This window comes from Hyaena hyaena, unplaced genomic scaffold, assembly GCF_003009895.1.
Source record: "Hyaena hyaena isolate Hyena2069 unplaced genomic scaffold, ASM300989v1 scaffold_856, whole genome shotgun sequence".
NCBI classification, from domain to species: domain Eukaryota; kingdom Metazoa; phylum Chordata; class Mammalia; order Carnivora; family Hyaenidae; genus Hyaena; species Hyaena hyaena.
Genome location: NW_024081491.1, coordinates 267,222 through 273,400, shown reverse-complemented (window position 1 = coordinate 273,400; position 6,179 = coordinate 267,222).

Sequence of the window (6,179 nt, the reverse complement as noted above, 5' to 3'; positions counted from 1 at the left end):
TAAAAATGCCAAGTTATTTGACTCCAGGTCCCTCAAGGGGCTCTCGGAATGGAAATAGCATTGAGCATGGGAATTCACACATTTTTTTTTTAAAGATTAAAAAAAAAAAGTCATCTCAATGTAGGGCTTGAACTCACAACCCGGAAATCAAGAGTTGCATCCTCCACCAAGTGAGCCAGCCAGGAGCCTCAGCACTGACTTCTTTTTTTTTTTTTTTTTTAAATATTTTTATTTATTTCTAGGAGAGAGAGAGAGACAGCGTGAACAGGGGAGGGTCAGAGAGAGAGGGAGACACAGACTCTGAAATAGGCTCCAGGCTCTGAGCCGGCAGTCAGCACAGAGCCCGATGCGGGGCCCGAACCCACGAACCGCGAGATCATGACCCAAGCGAAAGTCGGACGCTTAACCGACTAAGCCACCCAGGCGCCCCTGACTTCTTAATGCCGGTCGGTGAGTTTCTTGCCCTTTCACATACCGTGTCTCCTGTATTCTTCACAAATGCTCTGGGAGGTAGTGTCAGCCCCATTTTCAACATGGGAAAACTGAGGTTAAGTGACTTGCCCAGGGCCATACAGCTGGAAAAAGGCAGGTCTCAACCACAGCCCAGCTTCCTGACTCGTTGGCAGGGCTCACCACCTCGCCCTCTGCCACGGGCATAGCCTCCTGACACTCAGCCTATGGTGACCTTTCAGAACCGTCCCGCCTCCCTCTGTGGCCCAGCCTTGGGGCTCACCTCCAGGCCCATCTAACTCTCCATCCTTGACCCTGAGAAGCAGTTCCTCTTCTGGTTGTACCCCAGATGCACCTGGGCTGGGGTCAAATGTTCGTTCCCTGATGGAGCCCGAGTCCTGCTGTTTGCTCAGCCTCTGCCGGGGACTGGGGACTCCGAGGGGCTGGCTACCCCCTGCTTTCCCTTTGGTATTTTCCAGTAGCTTGATTCAGTTACTTCCAACTCCGGTGTTCCTCACTTCATTCTGGAACCTATTTCCCCCCCAGCAGGGCTGAGCACTAGTATCTATGGAGAGCCACCGTGTGGGAGCACAGCACAGGGCGCTATCCCTCTCTGTTGTTGACCTCCACAACAACCCTGCAAGGTGAAAGTTGAGCCTCTTGTTACAGATGGGGAAACCGAGGCTCTGGGAGCATAAAGAACTTCTCCCAGGTCACCCAGAGGCTACGAGAAGTTACTGGGATTGGGTCGAGTCCCATGTGACCCAAAGTCCTTGCTTTGGAGCTCACTCTTTTTTCTTTCTTCTTCTCCCCCCCCCCCTTTTTGGAGCTCACTCTTTAGCTTACTCCTGGGGGCTGTCCCCATCAGACAGGCCGGGTGAAGGCGGGGGGCCAGACAGCGCCGGGCGTGGCGGGAATCAGCAACGAGGACCCTCCCGGGGAACTTTTCCCATTGAAAATCTGTTCCCCTCGCGGCCACGGGTGATGTATGGCTGGAGCTGATGAGAAACGTGCGGCGGAATGGAGGCGGGCGGCGCGGCATTGAGATTCCGCGGGGCGCGGGGGGGCGGCGCAGGCCCTGACACGGGCCGGGTAATTGATCTGGAGGTGCCAATTTGCAGCAACTAAATATTTGGTTTCTGCCTCTGCCCGCTCCGCACTCTGCTCAAACAAACTTCAATTAAAAGCGAAAAGCGAGGGGTGGGGGTGGGGGCGGCGCGCCCGGGTCCCCGCGGCCCGATCGATGGCTGCGAGAGCGGCGCGCCGGGCGGGGGCACCGCGGACGCGGGCGGGGCGGGCGCCCTCTTCCGGATCGCCGAGCACCGGGCGCCCAGCCCGCGAGAGGCAGAGCCCAGAGGAGGGCCGGCGGAGGCGGTGCTTGGAGTGGGGAGCTGCGGATTAAGCAGCACCGCAGAGCTCGGGGAGCCCACTGCGTGCCAAGCGAGGGACACGAATTGGGCTAGCCTGGACATCCCACTCCGGACGTCCAAGCCTATGTGCTCGGGCAGGTGTCCCAGGGAAGGAGGGGCCCCAGGGTGCTGACCCCCTTCTCCCAGTGCTCCCACCAGAGGAACTTTGATGACGGCCTTGCCCTTCAACAGCATTCACAAGGCGTCTTTCCCGGCGCCGCTGCGTTGCTGGCGCGCTGGGCCCATCTCCTTTCCTATGTCTGCCTGTTTGTCTATCCTTGGGTTGGCCTAAGCGTTGAGGGTGAATCCAAGCCAGGCCCCACCCCTGGCGGGGTCTGAAGGAGAGGGTTGGGAATTGGGAGGAGCAGTGAGATCCTGGGGAAATGGGAAGGGGTTCTGGGGAGTTGGCTACAGCCTGGGGCAGGGGAAGGATCTTTGGTTGTCACAGTTGCCTCCTTTTGGGGTTCAAGACAAACACAGCAACAATAGTCATTCACTGGGCAAGTTATTCCACAGAAAAGTTTCTGTCCCTCAATGATCTTTCAGTTCTTTGGGGGAGAGACCCTAGTGCTGGGAGCTAATCAATCAAGGGTGTTGGGAAGCAGAGGGATCTTCCGGTCTGCGGGGTAGGGCAGCCTGGGGGTGGGGGGGCGGGAGTTAAGATTGTTCTGGGAACGATGTGATCAGGGATGGAGGTGGGGGTGGCAGAGGCACCCAGGTCAGCGTGGAAGGTAGCAGCGGGTTCAGATGGTTCGACAGTGGAGGGAGTTGGGGTCCTTCCATCTGAGCTTCTTGAGGGCCAGATGTGGGAGGTAAGGCAGAGGGGCTGAGAGGGGAGGGGAGGAAGCCCATGTCCCCTCCCATGTTTCTGTGCTCCATGTTCTGGAGCAGAAGAGTGGCTTCCAGATTTACCCCTTCACCAAGTGAGGCCCGTGCTGGTCCACTCGGCTGCAGGCTGTGGCCCCTTTCTTCCCCTCCTTCCCTTTAAACCCCCTTTCCTGGCCCCCCAGGATCCCCTTGGTTCCCAGTTGGGTGTGGTAACACAGGTGCTGCCTCTGTGCATGGATGGTTTCCAGGCACCCAGATGGCTCTGATGGGTCCTCTGGGCCAGGGAGGCCTGGGTGCCAACCCCATTCCCAAACACAGGGCTCTGGGAGAGATTGGTCTCACCATCCCCCCTCTGTCCCCCTTCTACTCCAAGCTGTTGCCTCACCTCCCGGGCCCTCCTCATGGGCCCTCAGTGCCCAGTTCACTCTCTTTGTGGCTTGGGACATGGGTTTCTTACAACAGAGGAGCTGGACCCAGAGCTTAATGTAAGGATGAGGAAGAGCCCCCTCCCTCCTGGACCGCCCTCATAAGCCACCCCCCCCCATCCACTCCTGCTCTCCCACCCCTCTAAGGGCTGCGGCACTCCTCAGCTGAAGCCAAACCGCTTCCCAGCCTGCAAGCCGGCTCTCTCCTGTTCTCTCCCTCCCTCCCTTCACTCCCCGGGCGCTGAGCTGTGGAGCAGAATGATTTCCTGTAATTGGCCAGCAATCCGGCTGCCCGACTTGTTCTATCGACATGCTGGTTAGCTGGAAATTGTATTGGAATCTGAGCGCTGGGGAGGCGAGGGTGGGGAGCCCAAGGAGGAGGCTCTTTGGGCCCCAGCTAGGTGCAGCCTCAGCTCTGTGGGTGACACAGAGGAGCCACGGCCACATCTCTTCCTAAAAGAGCGGGAAAGCAGCCCACAGGGCCTCACCACCCCTTTCATTTTCCTCCTCTTCTGCCATCGCTGTTGTGTGTGCGCGCGCGCGTGTCAGCGCGCTTGCCCCCTCACCTACGTGCCCCCCAGGCCCCAGGTCATCACTCCCCCCACCCCAGTTCCCTCTCCTGCCCGGGAGCTGGTTCCTCCTCACCTAAAGTGGGTTTGTTAGAACGAGGGGCACTTAAGCAGACCTAGCTGTCCCTCTGCCATCCAGTACCCAGCCGAGGAGGCTCATTATGGGGTGCCCCAAACCTCCCCCGCGCCCCTCCCTCCAACCTCCCCAAGGAAAGAAGGCTACTGGACATCTGAAGAGGACTTGATAGTAACTCCTAGACAAAGAGCCAAGGTGTAGTTAAAGGGGTCGTGAAGGTAGTAGGAGGGGCATGTGCTAGGAGTCCAGAAGCTTGGAGATTGTGCGCGTTGGTTCCTTGGGTCCGATGGCTCAACCATAAATTCTAGCCCTGCTTCCTTCACTCCTTCACCGAATTGTTAGATTTCAAGGAGATAACTGCGTGAATGTGCTTTGTAAACCGTAAATCTCTGCTAGTTACCCTAGGGCCAGCCCGAGCCAGGGGTGAGGGCGGTTTTAGGGGTCTTGTCTGTCCCCTTCGCCCCCACCTAGAGGCCATGCGCAGCCCTCACTGGTGTCTTTGTCGCTCCGCGGCGTGGGTAAGGCCCAGAGTCCGGGAACGGAGCGCGCGGCCCGAGCGCGCGGGCGGAGGCTGGGAGGCCAGGGTCTCAGGCCCGTCATCCTCGCGGGGGTGGCAGGGGACACATCCTTCCGCCCCGCGGCTCCAGGAGCCCGCGGCGCCCGCAGCTCCAGCAAAGAGGACTCGGCGAGCTACACCGCTTTTTAATTAGCGCCCGGGGTAAGGCTCCCGCCGCAGCCGCTCGGCGCGGGATCAGAGGCGCCCGCGGTCCGGGAGCGGAGGCGGGAGCGCGACCGGGGAAAGTTAGAAACTGCTTTGCAAACGCCCGCCGCGGAGCCCCAACCCCAACCCGGGCGGGTGCTGCCACCTGCCGGCCGGAAGGGAGGCCGCCCGCTCCGCGCGGGGCTGGGCTCCCGGTGGCCTGGCTCCCGCTGTCTCGGGGCTCCGGATCCCCAGGAACAACCAAACCGTGAAGTCGCGCCCCTGGGAAAGTAGGCCTTATTCTTCTTTTTTTTTTCTATGTTTTTAAAAAATGAGCTCTACGCCCCATGTGGGGCTTGAACTCACGGCTCAGAGTTTCATGCTCTACCAACTGAGCCAGCTAGGCGCCCCCAGTAGGCCTTCTAAGGCTGCCTTGGGCCACAAAGCCTGGGAAAGGGGAGCGGAGAGGAGGGATGTGGGATGTGGGGCAGAACCAGGGTACCAAAAGGCTGGCGTTTTCTGCACACCTTTCAATCTGGCCCATCCTCTGACATTTTTGCATTTTTGTGTCAGATTCAGCACGGGAGAAAATAATTCTTTGGAGCTTTACAGTTTGCAAAGGGTTTTTTCACTGTCCTCCATTTATTAAGTCCTTTGATAGAAGCATTATGAAACTAACTTGATAGAAGAAACTCTCGTCGGGAGATCACTTTAAGGAAGCAGAGGCGGTGGGGGTTAAGCAGTGACTCTTGATTTCAGTTCAGGTCATGCATGAGCTTATGGTTCATAAGATTGAGCCCATCGTTGGGCTCTGCTGCTGACAGCAGGGAGCCTGCTTCCGATTCTCTCTTGCTCTCAAAAAACAAAAACAAACAAAAAAATCCCCTAAAAACTAAATTAAAAAAAAAAAAAAAAAAAGGAGGCAGAGCCCAGATGCAGTCCCTAGGCTGAGAAATCTCAGGGGTGCAGCGGGCAGAGGTTCGGAGCCCAGCTCTGTGACCAGAATCAGACCCCTCCACTGCTCTGGGGCAGAGTGATCAGTTATCTGTTACCTATGGGGTGTTAAAAATCCAGCATGCCATCCAGAACATCACAGGCGTTCACAAGGAGTCATTTTCTCAACGACTGGGGGGTGACAGGGCTGTAAGGGGTCTGTGCCTTTTCTCCTTTTCCTCCTCTTGCCGGGTTCCACGGAACTGGGTCCTATCCCGCCCCACCACCCCCACCACCCCCACCACCCCCTCCCACACAGCCAGACACTGAGTCTTTCTTTGCCCCTTGGGGGTGTGCGGTGACTTAATGAGCTGGCCTCCGAGGTATAAGCAGCTCTGGGAAAGGGGGCACTAAATATGGCCACCATAGCATTTGCATTTGTCACACTCATTTGTGGCCTTAATAGGCTGCTGGCCGCGGGATCAGCACCTCAGCAGGTCTGCCAGCTCCAGCAAGAGAAAGCAGAGGTCTGCACTGGTCTAATTGGTCAGGGAAGGAAGATGAAGCAAGTGAGTGGGGATGCCGCCCCAGCGCCTCCACTCTCCTCATGTAGGACACGCCTGGGGTCCTCCTGGGGCCCCACGAGAAGTCAGAGGGCTACTGGAGAGGCGGAGAGGTGAAGGACCCAGGCCTCAGCATGGGAGGAGACCAAGCGTAACCCTAAATGGCATCAGCCACGTGTGGGAACCTCAGTCAGTCCACAGTGCTAGAGGAAAAACAACAGGGCAG